The sequence below is a fragment of the Panthera tigris genome, chromosome B2 (assembly GCF_018350195.1).
Source record: "Panthera tigris isolate Pti1 chromosome B2, P.tigris_Pti1_mat1.1, whole genome shotgun sequence".
NCBI lineage: Eukaryota > Metazoa > Chordata > Mammalia > Carnivora > Felidae > Panthera > Panthera tigris.
This window is the reverse complement of record NC_056664.1, coordinates 101,670,138-101,695,984: the sequence shown is the minus strand read 5'-3', so window position 1 is coordinate 101,695,984 and position 25,847 is coordinate 101,670,138.

Sequence of the window (25,847 nt, the reverse complement as noted above, 5' to 3'; positions counted from 1 at the left end):
CAATGTGTCAACGGATGCAGTGTGCTTCCTGACATGTAATGCACAAGGATAGCTGTCTTCATTACTAACGGTCTTAGATGCCTAGCAAAGGCAAAAAATGTGTTCAAATTCCTGTACACGATTTTCCAAATTTATTTGTGTTTGTAATTGTATTAGTTGACTAGTTTCTCCTGAGGCCTCTCACCTCGGTGATGGTGTCTTCTCACTATGTCATCACATGGCCTTTCTTCTCTGCACCTGGTGTCTCTCCCTCTTTTTACAAAGACACTAGTCCTGTTGGACAAGGGCCCCACCCATATGATCTCATTTAACCTCAATTACCTCTTTAGAGGTCCTGTGTTCAAACGCAACCGCATTCTGAGGTCCTGGCATTTAAGGCTTCAACATATGAATTTGGGGAGGGACACAATTCAGTGCATAATGGTAACCATTCTTGTTTTATTCCCTCTGCTTTCAGAGTGCAGAAGGGTTAATCCTTCCACATGGCCCTCATCCCATCCAGTGTTGCCCTCCTCCTCTCTTTTTCAGTGGCTTGATACTTGAGGATCTATGTCATATTGCTTTTTTCTTTCTTTCTTTCTTTCTTTCTTTCTTTCTTTCTTTCTTCTTTCTAAACATTTTTCTTAGAAGAAAAAGTGGATAAATGTAAATTTTCCTACCTCACACATTTACTATTGTAGAGATTGAAAGGCTTTTTCTTCTCTATAGTTAAATTGAGAAAAGATCCTTTATTTTAAGGTTTTTTATATAGTGCAGATTAGGAGGCAGCAAGTCACATACTAGCAGTGTGTGTGTGTGTGTGTGTGTGTGTGTGCATTTGGCATTTAGTCAGAAACTTCGGAAATCCTAACTGATATTTGGATGAACAATTGAAAAAAACATGCTTGCTCTTCAATTGAAAAATGTGTCAGAAATGGGAAAACCAACCATAGGGAAAAAAAGAACCATGCAAATATAAAGAAGATTGCTGGTCTACATTAAAAATGTAGATCACTGCTTTTAAATAGAATGGAAAGGGTAATGTATACTTAAAAAGTAATGTCGGGGCACCTGGGTGGCTCAGTCAGTTGCATCCAACTTCAGCTCAGGTCATGATACTCATGGTTTGTGAGTTCGAGCCCCGCGTCGGGCTCTGTGCTGACAGCTCAGAGCCTGGAGCCTGTTTCCGATTCTGTGTCTTCCTCTCTCTCTGACCCTCCCCCGTTCATGTTCTGTCTCTCTCTGTCTCAAAAAATAAATAAACGTTAAAAAAAATCTTAAAAAGTAATGTCAAACAAGTGGGTGCAAATGTATAGTGTCCAGCTCCAAGTTAGGACGATGGAGAGCTTTGCCAGCGACAGGAGCCCTGTTGTCAAGAGTGCCCAGATGCTCAAGCTCTCTCTCTCTCATCTCCCTGCCAATCTCACTGCATCCCTGCCATTTTAGACACACTGTAGATACGGTGTTAACTTAAATGATACCCAGGGAAAAAAATGCACATGGTGCGCATGGAGAAAAGCCTAAGTTCTTCCTCGTTTTATGAGCTGCCAAATCTTGCTGCTGGTGTTGACATTAACAGAGGAATGTGATATTAATATTTAGTTCACTCTGTAGAAATGTGCATTTAAAAGGCAATTTCAGCCTGCAGGCTCCAGAGCAAGATCTCTGCCTCTCAGTGTCTTTCTCACACACACACCACATGTGCACGCGTGAGTGCGCGCGCGCACACACACACACACGCACGCACACAGAATGTTCTCCAGCTCACATGACTGGGAATCCTCGATTAATCCCAAGAATAACACATGGCCAACAGAAGGAGGGGATCTAGCAAAATGGCAATGTTTACAGCTACAGGGGATGCCCGGTGTGCATGAGAGCTTTGTGAGCCCTGTTGGAGATGGAAGTCCCACATGGACAGCTGCAGCATCAAAGAATCCCGGTGACCTAGATTCAGCTATAGATTGGGGACTGTTTTGGCCCTGCGTTGCCACCACTACGCCAGCAGCCTGCTCGCAGTTTCACGGGCTGCCCGGCAAACAGCGCTGACCCATTTCACCATGACAACCGGGGCTGCTCTACTAAGGGCTGTGCGCAAGGAAGCACTCACGGCTGGCATTTTAAAGATTTCAGAATTAAGTTTACTCAGAGTTTTTGAGACACACACTTAGAAGGCTTGACCAAAGCTGACATCCTTTGACAGCAGTGGAACAGTTAGGAAAGTGAAATGTGGAGAAAGTTGCTGTTTGCTTTTTCTACATTCTAAACTATCAGCAAAGCTCTCCGTTTTATGTTTTACTCAGCCCCTAGCATGGCAATAAGTATGTTTCTAATCAAAGTGAAGTGATAAACAGAGAATAACTAGGTGAAAAGGCTAAGGGATTAAGTTCCCTGGCTATACACTTCGGTCTATTAAAACAGAATATATAGAATCAAATAATTTAAAACCTCCTGATAAATAAATGGAAGTGTTTAAAGGTGGATTTATTACAGCTTTGGCTCAACCTTGAACTGTACAGAATCAAGTTTCACTGGAGAATTTAAATAGCATGCCCCTTAGGGGGGAAATGGGGCTGTGCTTTGGGAGAGAAATTCCATTTAGTAAGTGCAATTTAGGAAAATCAGGGCCTGGTATGTGCATGTGATCGCATTAAAATGCTCCCTCTGCTTTTTTGACAAAAAGCATAGCATAGAATGAAAAGTGTTTACAGGTCATTATATTGAAATCCATGCACCATTCTCAGCACCGCTGTTGTTGTTGTTATTGTTCTTATATTAGCTCAGGAGGGTAAACCTTAGAACTTCCTGAGTGATACTCTATTTCCTAAGCAGAGCAAACAAAATCAAAACAGGTCAAGCACCTGCTTCATGTGATTCAGAATCTATTCCCAGTGACGGATCCCGTCCTTGGGACAGGAAGGTCTCTACCTGGGGACGACAACATCACACAGTCTTTACTTTTTAAGTAGAGGAAGAGGAGTAGTCAGAGCTTGGCATCATGGGAATTGGTCCAATGCAACTTGGGGAAACGTGGAAATAAAACTATAGCATATCTTTGTAAAATAAATAAGCCAATCACAGGTCACAGAAGTTTTACGAAGCCTCTTTCCATTCTCTCTTACTCAGCATTTTCCTTCACTGCTTGAAAAGGTTTTCTTTCCTCCTGCAAGGACTCAGCCTCCTTTCCAGATCTTTCTTGTCTCAAATCTTCCAGGAGCAATCCTTATCATGTATATAAGAACTGCCTTCCTGTTGGAGAAGCACCTAACTTTTGCAGGTGCATGGGCCTGCCACTGGTCACCCCAGGCAAGGTCCGCTATCAGTGAAGAGTTTATTGAGTTAACTAAGCAGCTAATACATTATGGCAGACTAGATCAGGAACTAGAAAACAAATACCATTTGTAAACAGTAGTAGCTAGGAATCAATCACTCAACTCTCAAGGACAACTAAAGAAGAAAATTAATTATCCAATATACCAGAAAGATAATAATGGTTCTTCATGGCTAAAAATGGATGCTTACATAGGATAACGCAGTTCATCTGTATGTCTAGTCATCTTGATATAAATGGTAGCCTTTTTGGGTCTTCATCTGAATGACAAATTACGTGGTCTTCCTAATAGTAATATTTTCATCGCTGAAAACATCTTTTCCAATGCCTTGCTACGATTTAATTTGTTGCATGTGACTGTGGTTTTATCACAAGGGGGTTTTCATTAAAAGCCTGTGGTCACCGTGTCTACAGAAGCTCTACCCCTTTCACATGATAGACTTGGTTAATCACAGGACCGTATGTAGGAGGGAGCACAGCCCAAACCGGAGGTAGGCTAGGTTCAGAGATGCTTGGTTTCTCCAGGATAATCTTCTGTCTGCTCCACGCTCCTCGGGTACATGCTTTCCTCTGAATCTGTCTTCTCCCTATTCCTCTTGCCAGTCCCCGTCCAAGGCCTGAAGCTCCCAGGTCTTCCACTATCACCAATAGACCAATGATTGATGTGTCCACCAAATGTCTGTGCTGTGAAGGGTTATTTGCAAGTTTAAAAGGAGCAAAGATGTGAAAGACAAAAAGAAAGCTTTCCTGGTGGAATTTCTGGCATCCACCCTTAAAACCACACCACGTAGACAGCCTCTTCATTTACTCTTATACTTATGCCATCAAAATCAGTGAGGCCAACAGACACCACGTGATCAACAGGACTCCTCAGTGTAAATGATCTGAAACACAAGGTCAAAAACAGCCTCTTGGTTTTAAATGCTTTTCATTCCTTGGGCTGTGAAGCTATGTTATAAGTTTCTGAAAATGACACTTACGGGAAAGCAAACAGACATCCAGAGTGCGTCTGTCATCTCGTACTTGGAAGGCAGGGAATATCTGAGATCAGTGTAATGCTGATAATACCGATATAAAAGAATAACGTATGCATTGGATATTCAAATCAATTTCTTAATTCAAGTGGCATACAATTGGCAAACTAATTATATGGTATTTACTTTTTATTTTGTGAAAAATAACATCTTATAATATCAATAAATTCTAGAGGATTGTTTCTAATAGAAAAATTTAAAAATATAGAGTAAGGAATTTCATTAAATCATCCAAAATCCTTCTAACGGTTGTGATATTGTCTCTCTTCTACCCTTCAATCATTGATTTATTATCTTCTATGGTTTGCCTTGCCAGGGCATTTAAGGACTAGTATAAACATTATCTTTGCAAATGCTTTCAGACTTTCAGCTCTGAGTTTCTGCACAGCTTTAATGGAATTCATTATCCAGGCACGCACTATCTTGTGAGCTGAATCATCTTTTTGAATTGACCATGGCTTCACTGATGCCTTAACTAAAAGACATTTTTTCGGGAAGGGTATAGTTTTCATGTTTTATTATACGCATTTGAATTTCATTATTACATACTGAGCCCAAGTATACGCTTGCCTTGGCTTATGTCCAGATGTTTGAACTGTAAAGATAAAATGGATGGCTTCATATTAAATAATTAGAGACTCTAGGGGTGGAAAATTCTGTCTATACATTCATACATTTAGTGGCACAAGTAAATTCTAGGGACTATGAGAGCTATAAGACTGTATTCAGGACTGAAGGGAGAAGTCCTTGGTTGCCGACAAGAATCTCCCCTTGAGTTCAACTTCAGACAAACTAAAAGAGTCTGTCAGTATACAAAAGCCCCTGAATTGCACTAAATCTCCAGTCAGGAGACAGGTAGCAACAGGATAAGTAAAGGAACTGGGTCCTGCCTTTTCTGGCTATGGGGACGGGCCAGTCTGCAGTGAGCAGAGCTGACTGGGCTAGGAGGCAGAAAGCCGACAGGAGGCAGTAGCTCAAGTCCAAAATGTGCAGATTAGAGGAGCAGGCTGGAAATTCTAGAGGCAGAGTGGTTAATGCATTCCTCAACAGTCCTTGCTTTCTAATCAAGTTCCTAGGATGCTTACCTCAGAGTTAACTAAAGATACTTAATGATGCAAATGACCAGCCCATTTACTTAACCTGGAAAAGCATGGTGTTAGAGTGAGCATATTTAGTACTGATGCAGGCTAGATACACATGCATTTAGTTCTGGTACAAAGTTATCACCTTCCACTTGGAATTTGCATAATAAATGGCTCATAGCATGTTTTGGTCATGTCTATTATGGTCATCGTACTGACAGATGAAACGACTTGCCATTCTTTAAAAAAAAATCATGATCCTTTCTTTGTTTCTTTTTTTCCTTATAGCTCTGCTTTTATTTTTTGTCAGTTTTATTTGTTCATTCACTAAGTGAATATTTAGGCAACACCCTCTTCCTTCTCCAACAAGGCATTGTGCCAAGTAATATGCCATGCGAGATGTGACCCCTGCCTTCCATGGGTTGCATTCTGGTGGGAAGCCTAGCACTTGTACCCATACGCATAATATTCCGGGCACTAATGACATACTATATCTGTGATGCAGACCATGTGCTCCAGAAATCTGAAATAGAAGGGATCTGGCTGTAGCGGGAATAATATTATGAGAGCTGAAGGGTCTAGTTCCTTTTGATAAAGATTGGAGGGCAGTGTTGGGCAGAGGAGCTGCAGCAGAGGCAACAACGTGGAGGTTAGAAGGGCATTCTATGATCAAGAAGTAATCCAAAATAAGTTACATTTAGATCTCCACCTTGAGGAGATCTCAAGGGCTTGAGACTGGAAAAACAGTTGGGAGCCAGAATTTCAGGCTAAGTGATTTGGTCTTAATTCCATCGGCCATGAAGAGATAGTCAAAGATTTTAAGTAGGATCTTGGTGACTTTGCTGTGCTTTAAGAAAATGATGAAGGATGGAGGGCGCCTGGGTACCTCAGTGGGTTAAGCATCCAACTCTGGATTTCAGCGCAGGTCACGATCTCACTGTTGTGGGATCGAGCTCCTCATCGGGCTTTGCACTGATGGCATGGAGTCTGCTTGGGATTCTCTGTCTCCCTCTCTCCGCCCCTCCCCTGCTTATGTGCTCTCTCTCTCTCTCTCTCTCTCAAAAATAAATAAATAAACATAAAAAAAAAATGATTGAGGGCACTCTGCAGGATGGACCACAGGAGAGAGGAAGTTCAGCTGGGAAACTATGGCAGCGCTCAAAGGGTGGTGTGATAAGATGGGAACTCTGGAGGTAGCAGTACGAATAAAAGGAAGAGGGGAGATGATACGTAACATGGGCGTTATTTTTATGTCCCCAGAGAATTGAGTTTGTGTTGATTAGTGAAACAATACAACCAGTTACGCTTCTGTTAAGCCTTCAAAAATTGTAACAAGTTATTTCGCAGACATTGTGCCCATGATTTACTTATGAAAGGGACTCAATCAGTGATTTAGAAGGCATATATCTAATGGTACATAATTAATGACTATCATCATTTTAAGCCCAATATGCTTCATTGTCCAACCCTTTGCTCCCCACACTTCTCAAGTGCAAGGGTGTCTTCAGGGCACCACCTGTTCAACCTTCATCCATCCCTCGGAGACCCACGAAGCATTGCTGTTTTGAAGGTGGGGAAACTATAGCACAGGAAGTATAAGTATACAAGGTGACACAAAAGCAGCATTCTCATTACACCAATTTCCTTTAGCAGGAGACAGGTCAGAATAGCTTTAGGTGGCAATTACTTAACAGTCAAATAATCTGACCAGGCCAAACTTTTGATGAAACAGCCTAATTGGCAATAATTAAGGTTGAGCATATGTGGGGGACGAGGGTTTCTCATCTAACAAGGAACTGCCCTTAATTGCTGGCACTGGCGTGGATAATTTAGAAAATTTAGGACGTTGACATTAGATTGTTGTCATGGATTATTTGGAATAATTTTTGTCTCTTATTCAAATTTAAAAAAGAGAAAGACTTGCGAATTCTTCACTTTGGGTTGAGTATGCCCCAATCTACAGGCTCCCTGCATGAGACTGTCTATTTAAGGATAATCCCCGACTCATCGATGGGAAGAGAAAATCAAAGCATCGGAAAGAACATAAAGATCAGTTGAACACAAGTTTTGATAATATCACTGGCTATACGTCCCAGCAGATGACACTAGTAAGCCGTGGTTTAATTGAAACAATTACTGTGAATATACAGTGGTTGTGTGTTTGTGTATCTACTTGGGAATATAGAACTTCCGGTTTTGCACGTGCATATGACAAGGCAGGACCAGGGAGAAGAAAGAAAGATAAGAAATTTTACCTAAAAGCAGCATTTCCTGAGTATTTACGCGTAAACCATGTTTGTCCTTAAATTACTGAAAGGCTTCCCTCTCAGGTGTTTGAAATGGAAATCATTCTTCTGGGATTCTTTTTTAAAACTCATTTTTGTTTGTGCAGAATTGACGGAGAAGGCCACACTCTGATGCGCTACAATTTAGTCTTCTATCACAAGCAACAGAATACTGGGCTTTGAAAGCTGACGGTGTGGGGGTGGGGGAAAAAAGGGGGAAAAAAAGAGAAATGTTTATACCTCCTCATTTTGATATGGCTCCTTCAGAAATCTGATACTAAATATCTTCCTGCATCTGGGGGAGGGAAGAAAGAGACCATACAGGAGTTCTGTGCATAATGTTGAAATAAAACCCTCTATTGTCCACCAAGACAATAGAACTAGTCTATAATAATGTAGTACAAGTAGAGCATAAACTCCACAAACCGGCAATGCAATCTTTGTTCCAGTGTAATCTTCCATATCAACTATCGACAGTCCCCAGAGGTAAGAGAAAGGCCTTTTTCCTATTTCCCATAACTTACCATCACCTCTCTCTCTCTCTCTCTCTCCCATCCGTGTAGGAAGCAGTAGAATAAAGTTCCCCTCTGGGATGGCTAAACATGTTTGACAACATAGGAACTGTCCTAAATCTTGGCCAAAGTCTCAAGCTTAGCCCAAACTGTTTGTATGGAGAATCAGAAAGAATTGGCTTCATTATCCGTTTCAAAGTCTGTAGGGGGTATTTATTTTGGATGGGAAGAGAAGTAGAAATACTGAGAATTAAGGTGTGGGGCGCTCGTAATCAAAGCACAACTTGAGAAGACGCCGTTTCAACGTCCGTCTAGAGAGACAGCATCTTTTCAAGAGAGTAGGAAGGGAAGACACAATATATTACTAAAACAAAGTATAATATCCCACAACATCAGGATGGAGGGGAAAGCACTGATTGAGCACACTGAAGCGGACACAGAAGCAATTGTTCACTAACATATTCACCACTACCTGGCACTCTGTGAGGAAGCAGGTGGCTACCACAGTGATGAGTAAGTAAGTCTGGCCTGCTGCCATCGGGGTGGGGCTCACATTCATGGTGGGCATTCTGTTTAAATGTTGCAGAAACATTAGATGAATATCTTCACTTCTGGTAGTTTTCCTGAGCCCTGACCCATTTGAGCCTCTAAAATTGTTTGAGTTCGTCTGTAATTAATCTTGCTGAAAACTATGACTTCAGGTTATCCACAAGAGTCAAAAAACAATTAATTCACAAAACATGCCGTGCCCTTTCGCAACCATAAAATTTACCTTTTGTTTAAGAGAAAATTCAGTCTGCTAAAAATATTTTATGAAGGAAAGAAATTAGTCTGAAGATAAAGAGAAGACCGTTGAGATTTGCAAAAGCAATCAAAATAGGATACGTACATATTTAAAAAATTGAAAAGCCTGTGGAAGAAGATTTTATACCTCTTGTCTTTGCTTTGCTAGACAGCAGGAAAGAAAGAAAGGCTCACAACGTTTATGACCCCTTAACATCCTACCCTTCGCACTGGAAACATCTGGTTCCACGTCTTTCTGGTGCATCTTGATTTTAGTACATGTCTCAGTGCCTATCACATAGACATGTTCAATAATACCTAAAACAAGCTATACTTGGTTTAGGGGATATACCAGTGAACAAAAGTAAAGTCCCCGATCCCACAAATCTTATAACTGGAAACATACAATAGATACAAACATATTTATGGGAAAGAATTTCAAGAAGGGAAGAAAAAGGTAAATGGAGAATCTTACGGAATTGCACAATTGTAGAGTAGCTTTTTTTTAATATGGAGATATCAGGGAAAGACTCTGGTCAGGCAACATTTAGCAGAAACGTGAATGATATGAGAAAACATGCAAGTAGACATCTACCAACAACGGCTCTAGGTGGCATAAACAGCAAGTGCAAAGGTCCTGGGGCAGGAATGTGGCTAGTATTTTTTATTGCTATCAGGTGTCAGTGTGCCTAAAACAGAGAAAGCAAGGGCAGAGTTGGAGGACATGAGATCAGAGACATAAAGAGGTGAGTAGAGAGATTATGGATGGGTCTTTTAGGCAACATTAAGAAGTTGGTATTTTATTATGAATCAGATGGGTACTTTTTTTCAGGGTGGCAGATGAAACTGTGAGGATACTTATGTTTTAAAAGCGATTTTGAGCAAAGAGAAAATAGGTTTATACCAAGAAAGTTTAGATGCGCAAAATGGCGTTTGGGTTTTAAAGCATTTAATCGTTGGAAAAATTTATCAAAGAACGATAATAAATCTCATTCCCTAGAGATACTTTGGAAAGACCATGTTTATTTGACATAAACTACCACCCAGGAAAAAGGATCAATGTGCTCCCCCCCCACCAGCCATTTAAACTAATCCAGTCAATTTGATTAACCGTGTAATCAAACTAATTTAGTAATTAAGACCACCGGGGAAACTGGACTATATTCAGCTCTTGGGTCTATTATTTTTTATCAGTAGGTACTTTCCAGGGGAAATATCTATTTTACTGTCTTTAAGGCAGTGGTTCTGCTATATTTGGCCCATGAACAATTTGAGTAGATATTCAATTATTTACTCTAGAAAAAAAATTTCTTTTTTTTTTTGGAAAGAATACCACCAGGGCTGACTAGGACCTGAGGCAACTTGGGCTGTTACATGATTTAATAGTCTTTCAAAATAATATTTAAAAAAATAGCCCAATACTCATCTTATTGGGAATACAGAGAAATGAATCATCTTTTATTAAATATTATATATAAACCAGGTTCTTTCCAATTAGTTTCCTTTCATTTCCAGTAGGAACATTCCGCAGGAAAAATATTGATAACACTTTTTCCATTCTTCAGTGCTTTTTCTAAGTTCAATTTGTTTATGACATAATAAAGCGTTTAACATTTAGATAACAAAAGAAAACATTCTTATAAAGACCACTGTGCTGAACACTTTCCATGGTCAGAATTCAGCTGTGATCACGATTTTTGATCGATGACCCTCCTGCCATTTCTCAAAGATACTCAGCTGTAATACGTCTGCCCTACTAAGGGATGTTTTCTTTCTCCCTCAAACACACTGGGATGGAATCAGTGGATATGGATTGCTGCGACGTTTGGGGGGCGTTTATAGATTAGTGATAATGAGTTGCCAGGCTGACTGTCCCACCCTGTCTGTGGCTCTGTGGCTACATGAACGTGTTGTCCATGATAATGCTACATAGGACTTGCCCCAGGACATGAAAGGGACTTCCCAGGCCAGCTGAGACTGGGGGCAGGTGAAGCAGCTGGAGATCTCTGTCTCAGATTCCTACCTCAGCTCCTGTCCCAGGCGTCCCCGAGACCACGTGTGGCTCTCTTCCAGTTCCTGTGAGCTGTTGCTTCAGAGGCTTATTTTATCCCTTGCAGAGCACAATGCCTGCAAGAAGTAAGGGGTTGAGGCTTGTTTGTTGGTTTGGGTTTCTGTGCATTTTAAATAATGGTGACAGATGATCTCGTTGTTTCTAGAGACTGGATTAAGGGGTTGGGTGGTGTTTGCCCTTGTCAACCGAGGCTTTAGAGAAGCAGCACGTCTCTGGGGTCCAGAATGTTCACCCTTTGCCCCGGACCCGGGGCAGAAGAGCCACGCTTCGGTCCACTCTGCTCTTCCAGTCCCATCCGAGGCTCATCCCACACACCCTCTATGAACCTCAGTCTGTTGAGGATTGGGCCATTTACCCACATGTCTGCCAATAACAAGCCAAAGGTCCATGTTAACAAAGTATGAAGTCAGTTCTGGAAAGGGAAAGTGAAGACATCTCTAGTCCACCCCCAGGAATTTCTGGTAGATCGTTAAACTAGATGAGGCAGAGAACCGATAAAAATTCCCTCTTGCCGGTGAGAGCGATCTGGGCTGCCTGTGCAGGTCTAAGCTATCTCTTCCTACTTGTGAGCAGTTTATGCATCTGACTGTGCTCAGCCAGTCCGTCCCACCCTCGGTGCTGCAGTGGCTTTGGGAGGAAGCTGGTGGCGGTGACCTTTCGGGAGGCTCCCATACAGAGAACCCGAAGCGAGACTAGCTGACTCCTCTGCCCTTTACTTATTGCATCAATGCAGAAATACAGACGGGTCCCCAGCCCCCACCTATCACGGCACCGGAGGAGATGACCCAACCCAAGTCTGGATTCCCACCTTGCTGAGAGAGGCATCAGGGAAGCCGGTCAGCACTGTTCATTCTCAGTGCCACAGCACAGGCCGCACCGTGGGGAAAATAACCCTTCTTCCCGAAGCAGATGAAACCTGAACCTTTTATTTCACAATACGAATCACCAAGTAAACAGGCTCTTTTATGCTAACATCTGTAAGAGTGCGACTTCCCATACCAGCCTCCTTCCTGCCTGCCTGTTCTCATAGAATTACCAGCAACCGCCACATTTCAGGGCCCCTGTAGACCTGGAGGGACCGCCCCCCACCAACTCCCTGCCTGTCCTGGGGCCTATGCCTTGTTCCCCAGAAGCCTGGGCTCAGGGACTTTCATTTCCTCTCAGGGCCTAGCCACCCCCATGGTGTGCAGTATGCATGAGCTGCTTGGGCAGCTGTGGAGACATGGTCTCCATAGAATTTGCCTGGGTTCTGGAATTTCCTACCCCTGTGGGTTCCTGGCTCATTTCACTGGCAGAAATGACTGCCTGAGAATAACTCTTGCTTTGCTTTAAGTTTCTTCCTTGCCTGATATAGTCTAGTTGACGAAGCGGTTCACATACACTGGGGCTAGATTTATAAAGTGTGAATTGAATTCTGTCTTTGGCCTGCTCTGCCCAACTCCCACCACTTCCTTATTGTAGCTTCTCTTAAGACACAGCCATGCTTCCCTTCTAACACCCTAGTAAGTGCTGCCAGATTAACAAATGGGGGAAAGGGGATGATGATGGTCTCTTACACATTTTCATATGTAGGCTATGACCCGTCCCTGTTCTCTGAGAGCCTCCGACAGTGTTCGTATAGACCCAGAGCAGTTACCATGCTCCAGGTTTCATAGGAGGAAAAGACCATTCCTTTTCTTTCCTGCTGCCAAAAAAGCAAAACAAAAGAAAGGAAAACAAAACAGAACAAATCCCAAAATTGAAAATGAAGTCAGAGGAGCAGAAGCTGTCTATCATTCGGCTCAACACTTGATGATTTACCTGATTGCATGTTCCACAGCCCCTCCCGACGACCTCATAGGCACAGATTCATTCCCCCATTAGGATTTGGCTGGGGAGACTGAAGAGACAATGAGAACATACCCGAATCTGGTGAGACTGCCAGAGTTAACAACCTCTTGTGTGCAATAAAACCAGACAGCATTTTTGATGGACCACATTCTCGTTGCATTTAAACAGCCTTGGAAAGGTTCCATGGCTGCTGATTTCAAATAAGAAAACATCCCAGAGGGAAGTAGGGCAAAGATGTGTCCTTTGGGTTTGCCTTTGACATTTGCGTGGCCTGGCATAAGCGTACAAATGGAGGCCCACGTGCCACATGCTTAAATCCTTAAAAGTTATTATTCAAGCTTGAAAACGCTTAAGTAAAACACTACATATGGTCTACTATCACTCTAGGATGTTTTCATTGATAGACTTTGTGTTCAGATTTAGAGTTCTCTGACTCTTTGGAGATCCGTTCTGGAACACAATGGCCAGTGGGAGCTGGCCTCTCACTGTTCAGCCCACTGCCCTTGATCCTGGGTCCACGGTCTTCTCTTCATATCTGGCTCAATCCTGCAATGTGTGTGGCCTCCCAACCTCATGTGGGACACTACCCTGTGTGTCAAAGTTCCATTGACACTCCCGTCAACAGTCCCCCTGGGCCAGTTCTTTTTGCTTAGAGGTGTGCCAGTTAGTACTCGGGTGGACAGACCCAGGAAAGAAGCCTGACCCATGTCCTGGAAATGGACTCTGGTGGATTGGAAAGGGAACTCCAGGGTCTCGAGAACACAAAGCATAGTTGAGGGTGTATGTGTGTGAGACTACCCCTTGATCCCATGGACTGTTCTTCCCATGAACAGAAGCACGGTTGAAAGACCAGACTGGGCCTTATAAAATGTAGGGCATGAAGCAGTGCGCCCTCTTGCTTGGAGTCATGGATAGTAGGTATAAAGTAGGCCCTTTATAAGAGGATGTTTCACTTAGAAAGCAGACACTTGCTACAGTGCCTGCAGATGCAGGGACAACAGGGTAAGGTACTCTTGGCATCATATGCTAAATGAGAACAGAGTGTAGGGGCACCTGGGTGGCTCAGTCGGTTAACCGTCCAACTTCTGCTCAGGTCATGATCTCACGGTTCATGAGTTCGAGCCCCGCATCGGGGCTCAGTGCTGACAGCTCAGAGCCTGGGGCCTGCTTCAGGTTCTGTGTCTCCCTCTCTCTGTCCCTCCCCCACTCACACTCTGACTCTCTCTCTCTCAAAATTGAATACACGTTAAAAAAAAAAAAAAAAGAAAAGAAGTCTAAGGAAATGATTCTGAATTCTGGATGCATAGAGACATTACTTGGGAAGGGTTCACCATGATCCCACACATAGAAATTCTGATTTAATTCATTTAGGGTGGGGCCCAGGCACAAACGTTTTTTTTTTAAACTCCCTGGATAATTCAGTGTGCAGCTGGGATTGAGAGCCTTTGGGTCTAGCTTGACAGCTTTGCTTCTCATTAGGGCATTAGCCCTTGTGCCCACCACAAGGAGCTCAAAACCATCATGCCCCCCGGAGATGTTTATATCCTGAACTGCGGCCAACAGCCAGCTGTGTTGGAGCTGTGATTGCCCCGCATAGGCTCCGCCAGTGGTAGGCAAACTCTTCACCAGCATCTGTGCTCCATGCAGGATGGAATTCAAAATATTTCACATATAACAACTGCCAGAGCAATCAATCCCCAAAGACTCCAACCACGGAATACCGTTGGCCTTGAGCATCTGACAGATTAATCCAGTTACTCCTTCCAGAAATCCCTCAGGATGGAAATTACAGTGAACATTTATCAGGTGACTTTCAAGAAGGTGCTGGATCTGGGGGTTAAGCGCCTGGGTGGCTCAGTCAGCGAAGCGTCTGGCTCAGGCCATGATCTCACGGTTTGTGAGTTCGAGCCCCACATGGGGCTCTGCCTTCAGCACAGAGCCCGCTGGCTTCAGATCCTCTGTCCTCCTCTCCTTGCCTCTCCTCCATGTGTGCTCTCTCGGTCTCAAAAAAGAAACATTAAAAAAAAAAAGAAAAAAGGTGGTGGATCTGAGACTCAGACTCAGGTCTTTCAACCACAGGTTCTGAGACCTGTCAATTATACCAGGCAGCTTTCCATAGCACTTGTGGTGGTCACAAACTGAGTTCTGTAATTTATAATAGTCCTGAGCCAGAACACTTGAAGGAAGATACGTTACTGGCTTCAAAGAAAATGCTACCTGGGAAATGGATCACCTAGCTTAAATCTGCACAAACGCGAGGAGGGAAATGACAATTCAGAGCCTCTGTTTGAATGACATGTATTTCTGAGAGTAGTAACCAGCTTTTTAATTCTGACGTTTACGCGTAAATTCCGACATATACCCGGGGCTGTGCTTAACAACGGGTCACACTCACGTCCTGCAAATGTCCTGCAAGTCTGTGATTCGAAGGCAATGTGATCTGTGTTAAGTGTAGGTACGTGATACTTAATACAGTGTAAGTATCTGATACTGTAAGATTATGAAATCACCAGACAGAAAGGGATCTTTCATGGGCACCTAGTCTACCTCTGTTTCTGAGAAAGTCTGCATTTAAGTCATCCCAGAGACAAAACTTTCCCACTTGGAATACAATTTCGTTGTCTGCTCAGCATGGGGGCTTTCTACTCAAAGCCCAGGTCAAGGCCTATCTCTGTGGAGAAATAATCCATCGTAAGTCTCTTCACAGCAGGGTAGATTCAGGGGCTGGGAAATGGAGTTTTATGCAATTTAGGGAAGCTTTTTTATGATAAAGAATACTAAACTAGGGAAGCAAGTGAATGTGTATTTAGAATGAGAAAATAAATCACAATAAGCTACTGGAGCCTTGGAGATTCAGGTACCTTTCCCGTTAGGCAGTTTCCCAGACCTGCTTGCCTAGAATGCTTCCTGGTTGCACCATAACTTCCCCACTTTACCTTGGAAACTCCACAAAGCCCAACAGATTCCAGCACCCTGGGTGTCTGGTAAATCTGCCCCTGCACTTCTACAAATAGGTATGAGTATTATTTATTTGCCAATTTATCTGTTTATGCGTCTCGTCATTCCAAAAGGATTTGAAAGCAGAGAATTTTGCTCTTTATACTCTGGCAATGTAGCACAAGATGCTTTCGCACACACTGTTCCTTTTCTTCACCTCCGCTTTTTCTCACCTCCCCTGCCCCAGTGGCCACCTGCCCCAATTGTGATTTGGCGAAATCTTCTACTTATACCTGAATCATACCAATTATTGGGTTTACCACACATTATCTTGTTTTAAAATATTTCTTATGTGTAAATCGTATTTATCTCTTTAGCAAGACTGTAAGCTTCTTGGGGGAAGAGACGAGGTCTTATGCTTTTTCTCTGTTTTCTTACATACTTTCACAGTACTAAGCATCCTTAAATGTCCAATAATTATTTGTGAATTGATTGACTATCCACCAAATCTCACAGATTTTTATATAGGTTAAAGTGAAACATTGATTAAAGTAGGGTGGGTTTAATAAGGGAAGGTTTCTTGTGGAGGTGTGCCAAAACTGAGTTTTGAAGAAGGAAAGAAGGACTATTTGATTGGAAATGAGCGACTCCATATAGGGGATAGGAAATTAGAGATAGTTCTTAATGACACTTTTTAATTTATTAAGAGAAATATGAATGTCTAATGAATGTTTTTAGTGAAATATAATTCACTGCTTATAGGGACATTTTTAGATTGGTTGAATGAGCTATTCTGGGTAAGAATACAGAGTGTAGGGGCATTTGATTATCAGTGGGTAACTCTCCCAAATGGTTCAACACACACACACACACACACACACACACACACACACACACTCACACACACTCACACACACTCACACCCCCCCCCCCCCAGAAAAAAACAGATCAGTGACTGTAGTGAATCAGAGTTGCAGAAACTCCTTAAGGCCCTGACAAGTCTTCAAATAATGATGTTCCAAAGAATGGTGGCTCTTCTTGCCTACACAGGCCTTTGTGCGTGTGACAGAATGGTTTACGGGTTCACACAGGAGGAGATGTTTTAGATTTGCACATCCGGGATTCCCATTCATTTCTGTTTTGTGCGGTGACTGGGGGGTGGTGAGATGTTGTAAAGTGGGCTTGGGCTTCTCTTGCACAGCATCTTTCCCCCAGATGTGTAATAGGTGAAAACCGTAAGCACATGGAGGCGGCAATGCAGTCCTGAGAGCTTTAAAAATCACATGAGCACATGAACATCCGTCCCAAGTCTGGGAGAAGGGCAGCAAGCACACAGGAGATGAGCATGTTGTCTTACAGATTCCTCATGCCCATCCCAGGTAAGCGAAATCCTGCATCCCACCTCTGTTGCCATGGGGGCTTTGCAGGACATTACAGAGTCCAGGAAGCTCAGAGGGCAGTTAGGGAGCCTAAGCTCAAGGCTTCCTTTAGACACAAGCTAAATCATTACCTTCTCACTTTCTTATAGATTGTTCTGGTCGACAAGAACCGATTTCATTTCTCAGTTTACCCTCCAGGCTGTGTAGAGAACTCATTACATATTACTTCTATCGTCTGATAGCCTGGATGTCTGTCATTTTTTTTTTCTCTTCCAGTGTGCAAAGCACAGCGTGGGTCTCACGGTAGGAACTAGGTACATATATCTTGATTGATTGATTTTTATTTTTTAAAGAGCTATATCGCAATCGAATTGGGCCTCCACTGTGTCTCCCCAGCACTGATCCATCCATTCCAGCTTGTCAGAGGCTTCACATTGCATGGGTACCAGATAAATTTTTACTGAAGGACATTTTAATACTTTCCATTTTCATGATAGTAAACACACCTCTACTACCTTCACTAGTTTGGATAATTAAGGAAGCTGGTTATTAGAGAAAGCCCGAGTGAACTTGAGTTATATTTCATTTCAAACACAGAGGAGTAAAGGCCTGTGTGGATTATAAGTAGCTATAGATTTATTACCCATTCTCAGGAAGCTTTCTCATCTCTCCTACTGCATAATAGACATTTCACCTCCAGCCATAGCAGTAGGCTGCAACAAATATTCCCCTAGCTTTAAAGACACAGTTTAAAATTGGGCATATGAGTCAAGCAGGGCCAGTCAGAATCTTTCCCTGGTTTTGTTACATGGGAACCAGGCGAGAGGAGTGACCTCTTTCAGAATGGATGTGAATCTGGAACTTCCTTCAGCCATTTTCTTGGGGTGCTCAAAGGGAGTCTTCATTGTTAGGGTGCATATGGCAGCCCTTTCAAAAACCAGCAAGGCGTGGGCACATGGGTAGTCCAGTTGGTTAGGTGTCTGACTCTTGACTTAGGCTCAGGTCATGATCTCAGGGTAGTGGGATCAAGTCTCACCTCAGGATCTGTGCTGACAGTGGAGGCTGCCTAAGATTCTCTCTCTGCCCCTACCAGGAACACTCTCTCTCTCTCAAAACCAAACCAAAACAAAACAAAACACCAATAGGGCGAAGAGATGAAGGGAGTGAGGGAGGGAGGAGAGACAGGATCAGACAAATATTGGATGTTTGTTGACATCCAGATTTAGTCATGCTTAAAGTCAGGGCCTCTCTGGGATTTTCTACTTACAAGAGTTCATGACTATCCTCGCCTTTGGCTTTCTTGTTTGAATTTGTTGTTTGCTGATGACAACCAAAGGAATCCTATTTTACATAATCTGTGGAATATCCAGGTGGATTATCCAAATCGACTTGGTCCAAGTTGGCCTATTTTACCAGAATTTCTTTCCTTCAAAGAATGTTCCCAGTTGAGCATAATAAGTCCCCAAAGTGAAGAAGTGGTCCATTTTTGTTCCTATGTTTGTTATGAGTATTCAATCAGCCATATAAAGCTCTTAGCACTTAGTGACTTTCATCATTCAGCCTACTATAAGTTTACTAAAGATTAGTGAAATAGGGACGGGGTTGCGAAATTGCCTGGAAGTTGGAAAATGGTAAGTCTATATGTTGTGCAAGAATGTTTTGCAGGTGGTATTTAGAGTTTCGTCTACATAACTGTAGTATGTGGACTATAATGTGCTTCACGAGATGGTTGTTTTTGTTTGAAGAAGTCTCCTCTCTATCTGTTAGTATTCTCGGAGCCTTTCCAAGTCGGTTACATAAGCGTGTTTGGGGGGAGTTGGCAAGATTTACTTTTACACGCAAAAAACAATGTATCATTTTGACTACACACACAAGAAGAGACAAGAGGTGGCTTATTGCTAAGGACTAAGACAATTCTAAGACAAACACAACTCTAGCCTTTCTCACGAGCTGCCGTGCAGCAAACCCATAAGCTCACTTGAACAAAATCAAATACAAATTTCTGTCACTTCCAGAAAATTTTAGAGAAATTTAAAAATTATTTCAAAGAAAATTGTGAAGTGAACATTTTAAGGGAATTTAGAAATTATTTTTAAGAGCATGTGAGAATTAACCACGGAAATTAACCCTAAATGAAGCAAAAGCCGTTGACATAGTACATTGAGAAGCATGCAAGTCTTTCCTTTGACTCATGAAGCAATTAAAATCAATTCTGGTGAATAAATCATTGTGATAGGGTAGGAGACTACAGTTATCATAATCTGGGGGAGAGTCAGTGAAAAGATAGAAATTGAGAACGTTCTCACTTAAAAAGAAAAAAATCAACCATTTTTGCCCCAGAGGATGCAAATTGAAAACGTCTTTTTTTTTTTTTTTTCTTTTTACCGACAATTTTATTTCTGTTCTCACACCCCACCCTCCTTTACATGAATATTAAGGACTAAGGCTTTAGCAACAGGCTTTGGTGGTCGGGGAGGTAGGGGTAAAGGGAAAAGAGTTGTGTATGGCTTTTCATATGTTAATAAGTTGATTCCATGACAACCATTGAAAAAGAAGGGCTGGAAACAAAAGCTCCAGCCAGAGAGGATCAGTGCTCTTTCACGGGGCGCTGTGAGAATAACAGCCGAGACTCCCCCCTCTGAAAGGTATCTGATGGCCGCTTGTCAAAGGGCTTTGTTTTAAGAGTGCCGAGTCAGTATATAATTAATGCAGAGTTTTAGGAGTCCAAATTTCACCCTCCGTGATGCTTCCCTTTTAAAAGTTTCTAAATAAGAATCTGAAACCAAGAGAATGTGTCACCGCTTCCAGGAGAGACCTGGAATGTACGTAGACTATCATCAGTTCCTATGATCTTGCACTTCAGTTTTAAGTAAAAAGGTCAAGGGCTTTTATCTTCCAGTATAAGAGGGCGCTCAGAGCTGGGCACTGGAGGAACAACAGCAAAGGCGAAGGCTTGCTCTCCTCTCCAGGCAGCCTTTGAACGTGGTGCAGGACGTTACCCTCAGCGACGTGTTGAAACTGTACAGGACGCACCCACCAGCCGACCCTAGGAGCTATGGCATTCCTGGCCTCTCGTAAGCAATGGAAAGAAATCCCGGCTGGCTGTTTATCCCTCCAGAAACATGACATGACATCCTCATGCCAGATTTCCTACTGTCTCGCACAGTGAGGTTTTTACTTGAACTTAAAGTAGTTACACATATCAATTAGCTGTTGTATCGTGCTACACACTGCATTCCTTCTGGGCAGTTCTAAAACACTGTAAAGTGTTGCATACTGCTGACTTGACTAGTTTGCTCTTCGGCCTTGTTTTTCTCTCATGTGTATCTCCAGTCTTTGATTGAATTCTATTAAATTCCTCTTATTTGTCCCCTTTAAGTAGTTGCCAAAAACTTGCCATGAGTAACTTGTGATACAGTGTTTTCTCTGTTTGGATGGACACAGGAGCTTTTACCACAATGGAATGCTTATGGAATTACATATTTCAAAGGACACTAACATGAAAATACAACTTCATTCAGAGTCAGGTCACAATGATGAATAGTAATGCCAAAACAATTTCTAAAGGAACTTTCAATTTGCTTTTAAAGTATTGGCTTTGGTCTTCACTGTAATTCATGTTTTTTTTCTCATAAACTTCATGAACTTAAAAGAATCTCACTTTCATGCTGTTAGTGACTATAGCTGTGTTGTTTGATGAAAATAAAAGAGATATTGTAGCTATAATAAATCGGAATTTGAGATCTGACAATAATGTTACCATGATTGTATCAAAAATATGCCAATTTCCATAAAATGATATTATTTCCAAATGCGTATTTTATTCAATACTTGCAGCATGAAATTTATCTTTGTCCAATATTTTGGTAAAAATCACTGAACCGTTCATTCATTCAACAAACGTTTGATAAATCCTTACTGCGGATCAGAACTGGATGAAGTTCTATAGGTACAAAGATGACAATATGATTGCTTTCCTGAATAAAATTTATAGTTTAGTGAAATGGAAAATTATATGAATAGATAATTACAGCTTTTGTCATTTTTTATATCTCATCTCTTCTGAAATTAAGATTTGATGTGGCTTAAATAGGCATATATGACAAAAGTTTTAAAAAATGAGAATGAATAAGTAAAGTAAAAGGAAGACAGAAAAGAAAATGAAAGTATGGGAAGGGTGAGCTCCAGACACGGACCATAAAATCCTAGGTAGTTGCCAGAAATGATTGACAGATTTAACCTTGAATTTTTGAGTAGCCAGTCTAAACAGTATTGTTTACAAAATTTGTGATATTCAAAAGAGCAGAGGCAACAGAAACTCATGATAAGCCAAGCTTTTACTTGTATTGAGATGTGAGAGAAATTTCTCCTATGGATCTGTGTAAAACGTACATAGTTGGTTTGACCACAAATAGCCATGCTCTGCACAGTACAGCCTTCCTTACAACACACACACGCACACACACACACACACGCGCGCGTTAACTCAACCTCCCAATTACAAACATTATGGCCACAGCTAATTGGCCTGCAGATGGGAGGGCACTTGACTCAAGAGCAACTGATGTTTACAGACTGGCTAGTGGCCTACAAGGACATCTGACAAAAAAGCTTTGCTCAGAAAGGATGATGGAAGTTGAGAGGAAACAATTGGATGTTTTCTTTTGGAGCATTTGAAGATAAGAGATACACAGAGGGAGGCAATTATTTGGAAGTGTGAGCAGGAACCAAAGGGCACAGAGAGAAAAGTGAGGTTGCAAAGGCCAAGAGGCAGCTGAAACAATAAATAGGCACAAAGTGAAAAGGACACACAGAGCGAGGGATGAAGTGATGATTTTGTAGGGGCAGAAACGGTGGAATCAGTAAGTTCCTGCTGCGGACCTGGGGTTTGAGATGATCGCTGGAACTGTAGAGCTTTCTGGATGACAGAGCAAAGTTTCCCGGGAGCCTAATTCTATTGTGGTTCTGTTCTTTCTTCAAGACATGGGTTTGCCGTTAGTACTGGAGCTAACCCGAGAGAATTGCTAATTTTTGTTATTGTCAGAGAAGCCAAGGAAGTGACTGGTGGCCCAGCCTGAAGTACCAGCTGAAGTACAGTGTAAGATATTTATGAGGGAGCAAGCAGTGTAGTCAGATAGATAGCCTTTGAAGGTCCGGCTTGATGCAGGAAAAGATATATTTTGTGTATTTATGATGGGATTACATGTCCTTCAGGAAACCTTCCATAATCATTATTGCTGCGATTTATAAATAAGTTCTTCATAAGAATCGAATGGCAGAATGTCTGGGGTCGTGCTCTGGAAAGAATACGAAGTGCAGGTGTCTCCTGTGTCCATGATCGAAGGTTAATCTGTATGTGTTACCTATCAACAAACTGGAGGATATGGTGATGTCCTTTTTTAGAAATTTTTAAAATATGGGTGTTTTCTGTTTATAGGTGGGTTGATCCACAGTTGGTGGGCTAGGGAAGCATTTCCTAGCAAAATAAAACAACCTTCCAGTTCTAATCTCAAACACAAATAAATACAAGTCCAGAAACACAAAGCTCTGTGCCATAAAACAGAGGTACAATATGTTTATCTATAAACATTTTAAAGTGTGATGGGCAATCATGGCCATGTAACAAAATTTCCATAATATCCTCATAGAAATACTTGCGTGATATGGCCTTATTAGAAAGAACCAATTGAGTTTTAGAGTTCAACTGCCTACAATGATGGCTTTAGTTTTAGTAATAATATAAATATCAAAGTCTATTATGTATTGGAGTCCCTGCTAGTTATCACAATGAACAATATGGGAGCGATAAGGGAGGCCTGGGAAGGCACGCGAAGGGAAACAACAGTTCATCAGAACTGCGATGGATTGGGGCATAACCCTGGCACTGAACTATGACAAATATGGGCGATGTGGAGAATCTACAAGGCTCTGGGACCCTGATGGTGGAGGCCATTTTCCCAGGAGCCTAATTCTCAGCTTAAAGAATTTACACCTCCCAGTTTAAAGCCTGGTCTATAGCAGCCATTCCATTCTTCCTTTCCACCATGCATGCGAGAATAATTGTAATGCTCGACGTAATCACGTGTAGAAGTAGGCAAGGCAGATGAGGGGATGATGTAGAACCAGTGTAAAAAAAAAAAAAGCAACACATGGGTGATGAAAATGGAGGAGTATCAGGACCAGAACCATGGAAGATACTGATTGCTCTAGCAAATTCAAGTTGACACATCAGCCAGTAGTTCTTAACCAAGATAGGCATCAAATCACATATGGAAAAATTTCAAAATACATATGTCCAAGACTTATCCTTTAGAAATCGGATCCTATAGGACTCTGGGATCTATCCCCCACAGGGATCTGACCTGTGTAATTAGATAATGTTTTCCAAGTTTGTGATCTGCTTCTCTGATTAATAGGATCACAAGAGCAACACCTGGTGAGAGACCGACTCCTAGATCTAAATTTCAGAACCACTTTGGGATCTTATCTCCATGTTAGTTGGCATTTACTTTGTACTCATGCTTAATTTAGCTTAGATAACTGCTTAGATAACTATATTTAAGTAAAATTCAAGATGAAGATTAGGCTTTTATTAAGTTTCTAATTCAAAGAACCCATTCAAACACTAGACTCATTCTATTACATGATGAGGTTATTCATTTGTGCTTAGCACAAAATGGGAACATCAAAAACAACCCATTGGATTCAACTGATTTTGTGAAGAATAAGGGTTCTCAAATATAGTCTTATTACCCTTTCTTATTTTTTCCTCTTCATTTTGCTTTGGTTGGCTGAGTCAAGCTACGTGACTTTCAAAATTAAGACCTTTAGCTTACTAGCAAGATATTAAGGGGGCAGAACTTAAGAAAGTTTCCAAATGTTTTTGATATTACTAATCTAGAGAAAACTTCCTATATTTTAGAGGCTGTTACAATGAAAGGAGAAAACCACCAAAAAGTGTGACTTTTCAATTCCTTGATTAGAAAATTTTGTTATTTTGGGGTTTCTATAGTGGTTAGACTATTGGGTTTGATGTGAAGAGAATGGTCTAGTTTTTCATGTATTAAAAAAAGTTTGTTATTGGACAAATGTCTTATTTTTGTTTTCATCTTTGCTGTACCTGTCTGCAAAATAGACGTTTGATAACTTTTCTTTGCCTAACTTTGGAAAGTTGGATATGGAGAGAGCATTGTGAATGCTAACTAGGATTTAACTTAGTTATTCTTTCAGCAGGGTACTGCGAATAGATTCAGTTTTGGTCACTGTAGAACTACCTTTGTCTTGAGATGACTTCTCTAGCCTAACAAGTCTCATGTTTTAAATTTTTTTTTTTTAACATTTATTTATTTTTGAGACAGAGAGAGACAGAGCATGAACGGGGGAGGGTCAGAGAGAGAGGGAGACACAGAATCTGAAACAGGCTCCAGGCTCTGAGCTGTCAGCACAGAGCCGGACGCGGGGCTCGAACTCACATACTGCGAGATCGTGACCTGAGCCGAAGTCGGACGCTTAACCGACTGAGCCACCCAGGCGCCCCACAAGTCTCATGTTTTAAATGAAATGTGAAACTGTTTAAAATTCCAATGATGGTTTTCCTTTTATTTTGTATTATCTCTATAGATGGAAAGTGAAGGGAAAAATTGAGGCAGCTGCCTGAATAATTCAAGCCAAACCAAAAAGAGACACTATAATTGTATGGATTATTATCAGGGAAAGTGGTCCTTAGCCTAAATTATCCAGATAATTGCCACAATTCTTGTTCTGCCTTGTGTACAAATACATAATCTCGGTATTGGAAAAATGCGAAGAATGGCATTCTAGTCAAATTTTAATTTCAGATTATTCTTTCATGAGTTACCTTGCTCCACTGGTTTAATGACCCCATGGAGTTACCTTATTAGGTTTTTGCCAGTTGTTGTACCCTGTTGGAGAAGGAGGTGATGTATATACTATTTTATGTTGAATTTCAAAACAAAAGATGACTAGCACTTTTAAAATATTTCCTGAGGGACCAAGATGTTTACATTTCCCTAGGGAGCTAAGAATACTCCAGGTGATGGGAGGATTTTGAGATCTCAATCTCTGTGTTTCATGAACCTCAACATAGTACTCAAAATAAATAAAACAGCTGTAATGTATATATTAAACATTTGGATACACAGAAGTCAATGTAGTTCCCCCCTCCCCCCAAATTAAAATTTTACGATTATCTACCTAACAAAGCTTCTGGATGGAAATGAAAGATATTATCAAATATGTAGATATTGTGTCCATAAAAAATTAAGCAAGAGGTATTCTTAATATTCAAGAATTTGAAACTATTACAACTGGTGCACCCAAATGTAGACTAGGCCATCAACGTATTTGTTTTGTAGATGTCTGCCAAAAATGAAGGTATTGCGAGACATGAGGTTCGGTGGAAGATTCTGATTAGATACAGTATGTTGTAAAGCTTTGTAAGATGTGGGTGCCCAATACAGAAAGGCAGTTGGAAGTACAGAGAAAATGTTTGATTGATTGCAACAAGTCTTATACCATGACTTACAAAACCTGGGGTTCTCTGGTAGGACTTTGGAAAAGACCCTTCTGCTGTGCCCTAGGATCGTCGCTTGTGGTGTTGTGGT